This window comes from Maniola jurtina, chromosome 28, assembly GCF_905333055.1.
Source record: "Maniola jurtina chromosome 28, ilManJurt1.1, whole genome shotgun sequence".
Classification (NCBI taxonomy): domain Eukaryota; kingdom Metazoa; phylum Arthropoda; class Insecta; order Lepidoptera; family Nymphalidae; genus Maniola; species Maniola jurtina.
The window spans coordinates 3,095,266-3,110,939 of record NC_060056.1 but is presented as its reverse complement, the minus strand read 5'-3'; positions in this window follow the sequence as shown (position 1 = coordinate 3,110,939).

The following is a 15,674-nucleotide window of genomic DNA, read 5'->3' as shown; positions in this document are numbered from 1 at the left end:
CTTGGAAATAGTCGACCTTCCCAAAAATCGTAAACCACTTCCATGTAAGTGGGTCTACAAAATAAAGAAGAATCCAAATGGTACAATCGAACGATATAAGGCCAGGCTTGTAGTTAAAGGCTTTTCACAAAAACCAGGCGTTGATTACCAGAAGACTTTTAGTCCTGTTGCTCGCCTCAGTACCATCAGAGCTGTTCTAGGAATAGCGGCTCAAGAAAATATGATACTGCATCAGTTCGACGTATCTACTGCCTTTCTAAATGGTACTGTGAAAGAGGAAATTTATATGAAGCAGCCAGAGGGCTTCAATGATGGCACTAGAAAAGTATGCAAGCTGAAAAGAAGCATCTATGGACTCAAACAAGCACCTCTTTGTTGGAATGCATGTATATCTGAGTACCTTATAAATTCTGGATTCAAGCAAAGCAAAAAAGATCCTTGTCTTTATTTACGTGAGCAAGTTTTGATTGCACTTTATGTAGATGACGGTTTGGTGGCTTCTACTAATGAAAATGCTGGAAGAAAGTTCTTTGAAGAACTAAAAAGTAGATTTAAAATAACTACAAAACCTGCTTCCTATTTTCTTGGACTTGAAATTAACAAAACCAAAGATGGTAGTATTACCTTATATCAAAGGTCTTATACAAAAAAGATATTGGAAAAATTTGGAATGGGTGACTGTAAACCTGCTCCAACGCCGGCAATAAAAGTTGGCAACAATTATGAGGAAGATGAGACCTCTGAGTCATTTTTTCCATATCGTCAAGCTGTGGGAGCCTTAGCATATCTGATGGTTGCTACGCGACCAGATATAAGTTATGCTGTAAGCGTGGCATCAAGGAATCTTGAAAAACCTACCAAGCTTGATGTAATGAAGGTCAAGCGAATATTGAGGTACCTGAAGGGTACATTAAACAAAGGACTTGTCTTCACAAAAAGCCGGGAGAAAAGGCTGATATGTTTTAGTGACGCTGATCACGGTGGCGACACAGCAACGGGTCATTCGACGACCGGAATGGTCTTCCTATTGTCTGGCCCGATTATGTGGAAAAGCCAGAAACAGCCAACGGTAGCAATCTCTTCTACTGAGGCAGAACTTGTAGCTTTAACAGAGACTGCGAGAGAAGCCTTATGGCTGAAAGAGCTCCTAGAAGAGTTGACTGATATAACAGAACTCAATGGAAAACCCACAATCTATGTTGACAATGAGTCTGCTATTAAGCTATCCGAGAATCCACCTTATGAGTTCCATAGGAGAACTAAGCATACTAAGCTGAAGCATTTTTTCATTCGAGAATGTATACAGAATGGAGAACTTGATATCAAACAGGTTTCCACGGAGCTGCAACTGGCAGATATGTTTACGAAGCCGTTATTTGGCCCAAGACTTGAGATGCTAAGCCGAAGAATTGGACTTGTTCAAGATGTGTCCAAGTTCTAAAAAGTACCGTGGATGTGAGGATATACAACCTCTTGACACAACTCTATGGTTGTATTATTGTGCAGTTTGTTCTTTATAAAAAGAATAAATAGAAAATAGAATTGTGTTTAAATATGACAGTCAACAACATTGTAAAAATATTGCACGAAATAAAACCACATAAATATTATTTGAATTCGCAACTTATTTATTTAATTTCACACCAAGTATATATTTTTTTGTTTTCTTCGAAATAATAGGTATAGGTATATTAGAAATCACGTCATGCATTGCCAGACACTTAGGATCGCGGCAACCCGCTGCCAATAACCGTTAAACTTTTAAACTCAGCTTTTAGAAAATAACAAAGGTCTAGTGACGAGCTGGCTCTCTCTCTATTTACTTATAAGTACATTTTATATACTTAAAAAACCGGCCAAGTGCAAGTCAGACTTGCGCATGGGGGGTTCCGTACCTACGCGAGTATTTTTTCCAACATTTTGCACGATAAATCAAAAACTATTATTCATAAAAATAAATAAAAATCTGTTTCAGAAAAGCCTTTTCATATGATACCCCGCTTGGTATGGTTATCTTAATGTGAAAATTGAAACACAAATTCACGGTTTTCGGATTTTTTCCGTTACTTGTGCATAGTACTATTATATTATTCTGTGCTTGTGCTATTAGACCTACCAATTTACCAAATATCATGATTATAAGTCAACGGGAAGTACCCTAGAGGTTTTCCTGACAGACGGACAGTAGAACAGACAGACACACAATAAAGTCATCCCAGGTTCCGTTTTTTCTTTTGAGTAAACCCTAAAAAGTAAAGTATCATATTTATATTTATTCGCAAAGGGACACATGAATAATATAATATATTTTTTTGCCTTGATTATATTGAATAATTATTGTAATCCTTATACTATTTGTAGTTTAGTTGCTATTATATAACAGCCGAATCATCCTGCTGGTCAGTATGCCCCTTTAGAATGCATCTAAAGGCAAGTTTTATCAATAAAAGGCGGAATAAAGTAAAAACTTATCATAATTTATTGGTCAGTAGGTACATAATATAACAATTCATACAATTTCCATAATAAAAAAGTTTAAATTAGTTTAAAATCTAAATACAATAATTTCAAGTACAGACAGGTCGGGCTTGCGTGACCCGAGAAATATACCTACAGCGGCGCGCCCCTTGGACGGCACTAGCGTAACATGCGCTGCACATAGCTCACTATGACAACTGTCACTATACACTAGCTGTATAATGTTCATAATCAGTTGGTTATTTCATAAAATGTATAACAATTCACTCATCAATAGTGCTTTAAGTATATGTAATAATTTCGTAGGTAAACGATTTCTTCTTTTAAATTCTGAATGCGATATGAAACCACTTACGAATATCTACTACTAGAGGATGCCCGCGGCTTCGCCCGCCTGGATTTCGGTTTTTTAAATCCCGCAGGAACTCTTTGATTTTCCGGGATAAAAAGTAGCCTATGTCCTTCCTCGGGATGTAGCCCATGTCTGTACCAAATTTCATCAAAATCGGTTCAGCGGTTGGGCCGTGAAAACGTAGCAGACAGACAGACAGACAGACACACTTTCGCATTTAGAATATTAGTATGGATGTGAGGAAATTCGCCGACGCAGCACGACCTTGTAACACCAGCGCATAGCATCACCATCAATTCCGCTCGCGTCTGCACGTGATCCCAATGTAACCAACATCTCAGTGTAGTGGAGACGAAGTACATATGAAACCTAAAGATTAATTTAATAAAGTACTCATTAATTCAGTAGGTGAACTATATCGTCACCTTAAGTGCAAGCTAGGTTAAGAATAAAATGAGTAAGTAAATAGCCTTTGTTTCCCTCAGTCCACCCTGCAAGCTGCCGCTTACGTATCTCGCTACGACTCATGTGCGATTCTTATTTGTTTACACTAACTCACGGTGCGGCTCCGGCTTCATGTACAGGAAGCCTCAGAGCGAACTAGCAGTTCCGCGACAGCTGTCCTTGCTTAGCTTACAAGCAAGAGCCGAGGTGCTTACCCAGTGTGAGTCCTCATGTGCCTCACTAAATGACTATTTTGTGAAAATTTATAATCACACAACTTACAAGCGAAAGGCTTTTCGCCAGTGTGAGTCCTCATGTGCCTCACTAAATGACTATTTTGTGAAAATTTATAATCACACAACTTACAAGCGAAAGGATTTTCGCCAGTGTGAGTCCTCATGTGTTTCACTAAACTACCATTTTCTGTGCATTTATAATCGCATAACTTACAAACAAAAGGCTTTTCGCCAGTGTGAGTCCTCATGTGTTTCACTAAAGTACCACTTTCTGTGCATTTATATTTACAGAACTTACAAGCGAAAGGCTTTTCGCCAGTGTGAGTCCTCATGTGACTCACTAAATTACTGTTAACTGTACATTTATAATCGCACAACTTACAAACAAAAGGCTTTTCGCCAGTGTGAGTCCTCATGTGTTTCACTAAACTACCATTTTCTGTGCATTTGTATTTACAGAACTTACAAGCGAATGGCTTTTCGCCAGTGTGTGTCCTCATGTGACTCACTAAACTACTGTTTTGTGTACATTTATAATCGCACAACTTACAGACAAAAGGCTTTTCGCCAGTGTGAGTCCTCATGTGTTTCACTAAAGTACCACTTTCTGTGCATTTATATTTACAGAACTTACAAGCGAAAGGCTTTTCGCCAGTGTGAGTCCTCATGTGTTTCACTAAATTACTGTTTTGTGTACATTTATAATCGCACAACTTACAGACAAAAGGCTTTTCGCCAGTGTGAGTTCTCATGTGTTTCACTAAACTACTACTTTTTGTGCATTTGTATTTACAGAACTTACAAACAAAAGGCTTCTCGCCAGTGTGAGTCCTCCTGGGGCTCGATGAAGTACTGTTCTGACTGAATTTGCGCTTTCTTAACTTACATGAGAAAGTGTTAGCGTAAGTGTGCGCCCTAATGTGGGTAACTAAGGAACTTTTCCGTTGAAATATCTTTTGGCAAACGTCACAGATATACTGTATCTGGTCAGTATAGTTTCCTAACTGTGTACCGGATATATCCTGGGAATTGTGTTTGTTTCGCCTCGTTGTTCGAATATTGATAATATCACTTATTTTTGTGAAGGTTTCCTTTGGTTTTAGTTCGGAGTCCTGAGGTTTCGTTGAATATTCAAAAGTGTTTGTATTATTTTCGAAAGACAATATACCCAACTCGTCGTCTGTATCAGTTGGATGTTCTTCGTTTCCGTGATTGGTCGCGAGAACTGAAGGAGCGACTGAAACAGAACAACATCGGATATTCGTTTCATCTCAAATCAAACCATAAAGTAAAGTAAAGTAAAGTAAAATATTCTTTATTGTACACCAAAAAGACATAGTAATATATAAATAACATTATAGATTTATCACACTAATATTATAAAGGAGAAAGTTTGTATGTGTGTGTGTGTGTGTGTGTGTGTGTGTGTTTGTTACTCCTTCACGCAAAAACTACTGGACGGATTGGGCTGAAATTTAGAATGGAGATAGATTATACCCTGGATTAGCACATAGGCTACTTTTTATCCCGGAAAATCAAAGAGTTCCCACGGGAATTTTAAAAAACCTACATCCACGCGAACGAAGTCGCGGGTATCAGCTAGTGTACACAATATGTACAAAAGGCGGCCTTATCGCTAAAATAGCGATCTCTTCCAGGCAACCTTAGGTTGAGGAAGTAGTTGGTACTGTGCAGAGACGGTGTAGCACGTGTCACAAGGGTGACAGAAGGGCAACCTCACTTCATCATCATCATCATCAACCGATACACGTCCACGGCTGGACATAGGTCTCTCGTAGGGACTCCCACACGCCACGGTCTTGCGCCGCCTGAATCCAGCGGCTCCCTGCGACTCGTCTGATGTCGTCCGTCCACTAGTGGGGGGTCTTCCAACGCGGCGTCTTCTGGTGCGAGGTTACCATTCCAACACCTTGGGATCCCAATATCTATCGAGTTTACAAACTATGTGCCCTGCCTATTGCCACTACAGCTTCGCAACTCGTTGAACTATGTCGCTACTCTTGTTCCTCTACGGATCTACTCATTTCTGATTTGATCACGTAGAGAAACTCCAAGCATAGCTCTCTCCATCGCGTCGCGTGCGACTAACTAAAGTACGCGCGACAAATCGAAACGAAAAGTTTTTGGGCGTTTTTGCATGGAATGACAGTTTCTTGTTTTTAGGTGATTGTGGATCCTCACCGCTAGATCCAACGCCAAAAGCTGGGCTTACTTTGATCCAGCATAAATCCAGCTGGATTGAAAATGCCGCTGGATTGCAAACCCTAGTCCCAACTTAAGAGTTAAAACGCGTGTAAAGTTAGTTATCTTACCCAAAGCTTGATCGCAGTCTGCCGACGACTCTCGCTTGCAAATAATGTGCCTGAAAGGATATAATGTTATAATTATGTTACACTTGCAAATCAGCAAATTAAATAGCCGAATATTAGAGACCAAGTTAATTGTGGAATTGTGTATTAATAGTAATTAGCAATAATAAATAATTAATCAATTACTAAAATTGATACATAATTTAAATTCTAGATAGGTTGGATTGGACTGAAACGAATAGTGAATAATAGATTAGTCAGTCTTTACGCCGAAGCTTTTTGGTGCAACACTTCTACCAAAGGAAATATCTTGTTCACAACTGAACCAATGGAATAAAACTACAAATAATACATTTTGCATTACTCGTTACATATGGTACGTACGCGGTGGGAGCCTGTGTTTGTCACATATGGTACGTACGCGGTGGGAGCCTGTATTTGTCACATACGGTACGTACGCAGTGGGAGCCTGTGTTTGTCACATATGGTACGTACGCGGTGGGAGCCTGTGTTTGTCACATATGGTACGTACGCGGTGGGAGCCTGTGTTTGTCACATATGGTACGTACGCGGTGGGAGCCTGTGTTTGTCACATATGGTACGTATGCGGTGGGAGCCTGTGTTTGTCACATATGGTACGTACGCGGTGGGAGCCTGTGTTTGTCACATATGGTACGTACGCGGTGGGAGCCTGTGTTTGTCACATATGGTACGTACGCGGTGGGAGCCTGTGTTTCGGCCATGGCAGGCTCGTCTTCATCATCTTCACGGTCTTCAACTTCCCGTTTCACTGCAACTGCTTCATCAGTTGCGGCAGTCGCAGTCGCGTCTAGTTCTGTCTGTCCGTCCGCGTCGGAGTGTGCTATGTACACATCGCAGTAGTCAGGCTCTGACACTGCCGAGACAATGTCAGACTGTAGTTGGTACTTTACACGGCTTATCAATTTGACATGTCGTATGGTTATCTGAAACAAGTTCATGCCTTTAGGCAAATTTGAGCAGCTTAAGGTGGCGGCAGACCTTAAATGTCATCATAGCCTACATTTGTAACAAGTGTGTAAGTCACATCAGCTTATCATGTCACGCAGACTGACTAGACGAATGCTCACATTGAAAAATGTTACACTACGCTCAAATGACATAGGTGGCACCCTTACATTCTGTTACATATAACAATTCAATTCAATTTTATTTTATCGCGCAGTGCACATAACAATAAATTGCATCAAACATTCCTCACCACTTCATGTCTGTCAAGTAGTTCTATCATCAGGGAGCGCGCTCTCAAGCTCTTGTCTCTGAATGTGCTAAAGTTCACCAGTCTCTGGGCACATTGCACACAAAGCGTTGGTTTGAGCTTTCCTTGACCACACAACTGCAACAAACACAATTCATTAATATACAGTTCCATCTTAGACCGGCCGTGCACTGGTCTACTGCTCGAGCAGTTGACACTGCTCTTAGACTGCACATTGACTTATGAATAATATAAAATACAACTTACAGGATGTCCCACTAAATGTTCATATGCTTCTTCCAGCTTGTATCTACTCATCAGAAACAGCTTGCTGCGAGTGTCCAGGCATATCATGCAGACCTGTGCAAAATGTTGTAAGTAATAAATATGATCATTTCCTACCTTCCAACTTCCATAATGAACTTAAAGCTTGATATGTGAACCATATGTACAAAAATTAGCCTTTGAAAGGAACTATTAAGTATATACTGATACGTGTATGTATCGAAGCTTAAAATGTAAGCTTATGTAGCATTATGAAGGAGTTACCAGCACTGGTGAGGGGACAGCACCAGTACGAATCCGCCTTGAGCCACTTTCTGTTTCATAAATGTCATCGTTTAGAAAATGCTGCGAGCAGACCACAGCACGCTCTGGCAGGAGAGTGTCTTGTTTGCCGAGGGCTCTGAGCCAAGCAGCTCGGAGATGCACTTCGCTGGGGAACCTGGAAATTACACTCTGGACTATAGCTCGGAGCTTCCGTAACGTGTGACTCATAATTAAACAAAATGCAAATAGCTCTGCCTGGAGGGGAGCTCTACAGTTGGATACAGACTCGCTCGGTTTGTGAACGCGCACTTGTGAGCCGTGCTCCGATCAGCCTGGGTTGGCGGGAAGCAGGGCAATAAGGTGGCTCAGGTCAGTTACCTCCCTGCAGACAAAGTAGGGCTGCAAGCGTCTAGGTTATAGTACATACAAAGTTTAAATGAAACACTCACTCGTGAAATGTAATCTCCTCGGATTCGGAGACGACCTCCGCAGTGGTTTTGCAGAAGGGCACACAGCAACGCATTGCTAAGATTTTGAAAATTTTAATTTTCCTTACAAAGCTTCTATTTAGTAGATAACAAATCAAGGTCACCACCACAGATCAATAGCAAAGAGCTGTGCTTAAAAATCACAAAACAGCTGCTGTCAAACGTAAAATGACAACGGGTAACACTAGAAATGTGTTGAACATTGTGATCTTTGAATCCACGAAAAATCTTTGATTAGGTATCCTATCCTAATCTAAGTGATTAATGCACAAAGGCAACCGGTTTTATACTAAGAACCAGCGCGTGCCAGACCTTCGTTATTTTATAAAAGCTGAAAGTTTCTCTGCGTATTGTCCCCAACACAGGGAGGAACGATCAGCGACTATATGAAGTTTGGATCATGGTGGCTTTGGGAGATGACAGGTAATAGAGGTGAAAAAATTCTTTCGCCAAGTGTGAGGATATACAACCTCTTGACACAACTCTATGGTTGTATTATTGTGCAGTTTGTTCTTTATAAAAAGAATAAATAGAAAATAGAATTGTGTTTAAATATGACAGTCGAAATATTGCACGAAATAAAACCACATAAATATTATTTGAATTCGCAACTTATTTATTTAATTTCACATGGTAGCAGAGCGTGAATTCCGTGGTTGCAGATGTCGGTTGTAAAAGTGCAAACTTTGGGAAAAGATAATTACGATACATGGTGTATTCACGCAAAAGCATATATGATAAAAAATAAACTATGGAAATTCGTGAATGAAAGCCCAAAGAAGAGTGCAACACAAGATGATCTTGACAATGATGAAATGGCGAAATCGGAGCTGTTGCTACTGATAGCACCTTCAGAATTAAAACAGGTAAAAAACTGTAAATATGCTAGAGATGTATGGGTAACTCTAGAATCAATATTTGCCAGTAAAGGACCCGCCAGAAAGGCGACTCTCCTAAAAAAGCTGATCTTGGCTAAACATGGTGAAGGGACTGATGTTCGTGAGCATATTAAAAATATGATGGATATAGTAGATAAGTTACAAGAAATGGATATTACCATAAATAGTGAACTTCTCTCGATTATGATTCTCTATGCAGTCTGTCTGCAGATTATGAAAATTTTAGAACTGCAATCGAATCACAAGACTCGCTCCCAGATCCTGAAAAGCTAAAAATAAAAATTATTGAAGAGAGTGACGCTCGACGTCGTGATAACCCCAATACTAGCAACACGATAACCTCTGAAGAATGTCTACACACTTTTTGCAAAATCTGTAAGAAGAAAGGTCATGATACATCAAAATGTTGGTCAAAAAATAAGAAACAAGGCAAGAGAAATAAAAAGCCGAAAGAAAGCTCAAACAAAGTTGACAGTAAAACCGAAACAAACTTACATAGTTCCAATCTCTTGAATGATAATGCCGAAAAGTACTGGATACTTGACAGCGGCTGCACATCACATATGACTTTTTCAGATAAGCCCTTTACAGAAATAAAACATATATCGAAAACCCTAAACCTTGCTTCCAAAGACAAAACTGCTGAGATAAAAGGGTTAGGGCATGCTGAAATAGAAATTGAAGAGGGACGACAAATTGGTATCACAAATGCTCTTTATGTACCAAGCCTGTGTGCTAATCTTCTGTCTGTTGGAAAAATGACTGACAATGGACATACTGTCCTATTCACTAAGAAAAAAGCAATAATCAAAAATCACAAGCGCAAAGTACTAATAGAAGCAGTGAGAGAAGACGATGGTTTATATTACCTACATACGACAAATAATGATGCTAATAGACATAAAGCCAATACTGCAGAAAGTAGTAATGAAGCAGAAAATAGTAAGTCAGATGATGAGATTAAGCAATGGCACAGTAAAATGGGACACATGTGCGAAAGAGACATGAAGCTTGCTTTAAAGAACGAAAGCCTAATTGGGCTAGATTTCAACAAAGACAGTTCCTTAGGAGAATGCGAGATATGCATACAAGGAAAAATGAGTAGAGTGCCTAGCAAGCCAAGTGATAAAAACACTGAACGTACGACCCAAAGACTGGAGATCATACACAGTGATGTCTGTGGACCATTTAATCATCCTACACTTAATGGCAATAAGTATATTGTAACCTTCATCGACGACTACACAAGATACTGTCGAGTATATTTCATCAAGAACAAAAATGAAGTATTACAAAAATTCATTGACTACAAAGCAGAAGTAGAGAACTTCACAGAGAATAAAATTAAATGTCTTCAGACCGATAATGGTACTGAATATCTAAATCTGAAGTTTGACACTTTTCTGAAAGAAAATGGCATTGCAAGAAGACTAACTGCACCATACACTCCGCATCAAAATGGAATCGCTGAAAGGAAAAATAGAACCCTAATAGAAAAAGCTAGATGCATGATGTTGGAATCAAAAGTACCTATGTGTTTATGGGCAGATGCCGTCTATACTGCAAATTACTTGTCTAATCGAAGCATTAACCAAAGTATCGGAAACCAGACACCATTTGAGCGCTGGGTTGGTAGAAAACCTTACGCAAAACACTTTTATGTATTTGGTGCCAAAGCATTCATCCTCAAGAAAGGAAAAGGTGAACACAAATTTGCTTCAAAGGCAATTCCGGGTGTTTTTGTTGGCTACTCGGAACGCTCGAAAGCCTTTAGAATATATGTTCCGTCAAAGAAAAAAGTTCTTATTTCTAAAGATGTCCGTATTCTAAAAAAGATGTTCTATGAGAACAACCAAAATTCTACTTTCATTCCTTTTGAAGAATTCAATAGTGATGAACAGTCAAATGAAACTGAAACAAAAGAGGATGAAATAGACATTTATTTCGAAGACACAGACAAAAATACAGGTAGTCAGCAAGCAGAACAAGACAGTGTAATTGCAAGCTCTACCGAGGTACCTATACAAATTGAAAATGAAAATAATAACGAATTATTTTATGACACCTTCGAAATAAATGATAATAGAGAAAGTCTTGATGAACCAACTGAAATCCATGAAGCAGGCACAAATGTTGATACACCTGCAAATGTTCTAGAAGAACGAAGGACACACAATCTACGTGATAGGTCTCGAATTGAACCGCCAAAATCTTTTGAAGACTATGTTCTGGCAGTCATGGATACAGACAATGAGACTGAACCTCAAACATTTAAAGATGCTATGAATAGCAAAGAAAAGTCCAAAAGGGGAGAAGCTATGCAGAATGAAATGAATTCATTGCATGAGATGGAGACTTGGAAATAGTCGACCTTCCCAAAAATCGTAAACCCACTTCCATGTAAGTGGGTTCTACAAAATAAAGAAGAATCCAAATGGTACAATCGAACGATATAAGGCCAGGCTTGTAGTTAAAGGCTTTTCACAAAAACCAGGCGTTGATTACCAGAAGACTTTTAGTCCTGTTGCTCGCCTCAGTACCATCAGAGCTGTTCTAGGAATAGCGGCTCAAGAAAATATGATACTGCATCAGTTCGACGTATCTACTGCCTTTCTAAATGGTACTGTGAAAGAGGAAATTTATATGAAGCAGCCAGAGGGCTTCAATGATGGCACTAGAAAAGTATGCAAGCTGAAAAGAAGCATCTATGGACTCAAACAAGCACCTCTTTGTTGGAATGCATGTATATCTGAGTACCTTATAAATTCTGGATTCAAGCAAAGCAAAAAAGATCCTTGTCTTTATTTACGTGAGCAAGTTTTGATTGCACTTTATGTAGATGACGGTTTGGTGGCTTCTACTAATGAAAATGCTGGAAGAAAGTTCTTTGAAGAACTAAAAAGTAGATTTAAAATAACTACAAAACCTGCTTCCTATTTTCTTGGACTTGAAATTAACAAAACCAAAGATGGTAGTATTACCTTATATCAAAGGTCTTATACAAAAAAGATATTGGAAAAATTTGGAATGGGTGACTGTAAACCTGCTCCAACGCCGGCAATAAAAGTTGGCAACAATTATGAGGAAGATGAGACCTCTGAGTCATTTTTTCCATATCGTCAAGCTGTGGGAGCCTTAGCATATCTGATGGTTGCTACGCGACCAGATATAAGTTATGCTGTAAGCGTGGCATCAAGGAATCTTGAAAAACCTACCAAGCTTGATGTAATGAAGGTCAAGCGAATATTGAGGTACCTGAAGGGTACATTAAACAAAGGACTTGTCTTCACAAAAAGCCGGGAGAAAAGGCTGATATGTTTTAGTGACGCTGATCACGGTGGCGACACAGCAACGGGTCATTCGACGACCGGAATGGTCTTCCTATTGTCTGGCCCGATTATGTGGAAAAGCCAGAAACAGCCAACGGTAGCAATCTCTTCTACTGAGGCAGAACTTGTAGCTTTAACAGAGACTGCGAGAGAAGCCTTATGGCTGAAAGAGCTCCTAGAAGAGTTGACTGATATAACAGAACTCAATGGAAAACCCACAATCTATGTTGACAATGAGTCTGCTATTAAGCTATCCGAGAATCCACCTTATGAGTTCCATAGGAGAACTAAGCATACTAAGCTGAAGCATTTTTTCATTCGAGAATGTATACAGAATGGAGAACTTGATATCAAACAGGTTTCCACGGAGCTGCAACTGGCAGATATGTTTACGAAGCCGTTATTTGGCCCAAGACTTGAGATGCTAAGCCGAAGAATTGGACTTGTTCAAGATGTGTCCAAGTTCTAAAAAGTACCGTGGATGTGAGGATATACAACCTCTTGACACAACTCTATGGTTGTATTATTGTGCAGTTTGTTCTTTATAAAAAGAATAAATAGAAAATAGAATTGTGTTTAAATATGACAGTCAACAACATTGTAAAAATATTGCACGAAATAAAACCACATAAATATTATTTGAATTCGCAACTTATTTATTTAATTTCACACCAAGTATATATTTTTTTGTTTTCTTCGAAATAATAGGTATAGGTATATTAGAAATCACGTCATGCATTGCCAGACACTTAGGATCGCGGCAACCCGCTGCCAATAACCGTTAAACTTTTAAACTCAGCTTTTAGAAAATAACAAAGGTCTAGTGACGAGCTGGCTCTCTCTCTATTTACTTATAAGTACATTTTATATACTTAAAAAACCGGCCAAGTGCAAGTCAGACTTGCGCATGGGGGGTTCCGTACCTACGCGAGTATTTTTTCCAACATTTTGCACGATAAATCAAAAACTATTATTCATAAAAATAAATAAAAATCTGTTTCAGAAAAGCCTTTTCATATGATACCCCGCTTGGTATGGTTATCTTAATGTGAAAATTGAAACACAAATTCACGGTTTTCGGATTTTTTCCGTTACTTGTGCATAGTACTATTATATTATTCTGTGCTTGTGCTATTAGACCTACCAATTTACCAAATATCATGATTATAAGTCAACGGGAAGTACCCTAGAGGTTTTCCTGACAGACGGACAGTAGAACAGACAGACACACAATAAAGTCATCCCAGGTTCCGTTTTTTCTTTTGAGTAAACCCTAAAAAGTAAAGTATCATATTTATATTTATTCGCAAAGGGACACATGAATAATATAATATATTTTTTTGCCTTGATTATATTGAATAATTATTGTAATCCTTATACTATTTGTAGTTTAGTTGCTATTATATAACAGCCGAATCATCCTGCTGGTCAGTATGCCCCTTTAGAATGCATCTAAAGGCAAGTTTTATCAATAAAAGGCGGAATAAAGTAAAAACTTATCATAATTTATTGGTCAGTAGGTACATAATATAACAATTCATACAATTTCCATAATAAAAAAGTTTAAATTAGTTTAAAATCTAAATACAATAATTTCAAGTACAGACAGGTCGGGCTTGCGTGACCCGAGAAATATACCTACAGCGGCGCGCCCCTTGGACGGCACTAGCGTAACATGCGCTGCACATAGCTCACTATGACAACTGTCACTATACACTAGCTGTATAATGTTCATAATCAGTTGGTTATTTCATAAAATGTATAACAATTCACTCATCAATAGTGCTTTAAGTATATGTAATAATTTCGTAGGTAAACGATTTCTTCTTTTAAATTCTGAATGCGATATGAAACCACTTACGAATATCTACTACTAGAGGATGCCCGCGGCTTCGCCCGCCTGGATTTCGGTTTTTTAAATCCCGCAGGAACTCTTTGATTTTCCGGGATAAAAAGTAGCCTATGTCCTTCCTCGGGATGTAGCCCATGTCTGTACCAAATTTCATCAAAATCGGTTCAGCGGTTGGGCCGTGAAAACGTAGCAGACAGACAGACAGACAGACACACTTTCGCATTTAGAATATTAGTATGGATGTGAGGAAATTCGCCGACGCAGCACGACCTTGTAACACCAGCGCATAGCATCACCATCAATTCCGCTCGCGTCTGCACGTGATCCCAATGTAACCAACATCTCAGTGTAGTGGAGACGAAGTACATATGAAACCTAAAGATTAATTTAATAAAGTACTCATTAATTCAGTAGGTGAACTATATCGTCACCTTAAGTGCAAGCTAGGTTAAGAATAAAATGAGTAAGTAAATAGCCTTTGTTTCCCTCAGTCCACCCTGCAAGCTGCCGCTTACGTATCTCGCTACGACTCATGTGCGATTCTTATTTGTTTACACTAACTCACGGTGCGGCTCCGGCTTCATGTACAGGAAGCCTCAGAGCGAACTAGCAGTTCCGCGACAGCTGTCCTTGCTTAGCTTACAAGCAAGAGCCGAGGTGCTTACCCAGTGTGAGTCCTCATGTGCCTCACTAAATGACTATTTTGTGAAAATTTATAATCACACAACTTACAAGCGAAAGGCTTTTCGCCAGTGTGAGTCCTCATGTGCCTCACTAAATGACTATTTTGTGAAAATTTATAATCACACAACTTACAAGCGAAAGGATTTTCGCCAGTGTGAGTCCTCATGTGTTTCACTAAACTACCATTTTCTGTGCATTTATAATCGCATAACTTACAAACAAAAGGCTTTTCGCCAGTGTGAGTCCTCATGTGTTTCACTAAAGTACCACTTTCTGTGCATTTATATTTACAGAACTTACAAGCGAAAGGCTTTTCGCCAGTGTGAGTCCTCATGTGACTCACTAAATTACTGTTAACTGTACATTTATAATCGCACAACTTACAAACAAAAGGCTTTTCGCCAGTGTGAGTCCTCATGTGTTTCACTAAACTACCATTTTCTGTGCATTTGTATTTACAGAACTTACAAGCGAATGGCTTTTCGCCAGTGTGTGTCCTCATGTGACTCACTAAACTACTGTTTTGTGTACATTTATAATCGCACAACTTACAGACAAAAGGCTTTTCGCCAGTGTGAGTCCTCATGTGTTTCACTAAAGTACCACTTTCTGTGCATTTATATTTACAGAACTTACAAGCGAAAGGCTTTTCGCCAGTGTGAGTCCTCATGTGTTTCACTAAATTACTGTTTTGTGTACATTTATAATCGCACAACTTACAGACAAAAGGCTTTTCGCCAGTGTGAGTTCTCATGTGTTTCACTAAACTACTACTTTTTGTGCATTTGTATTTACA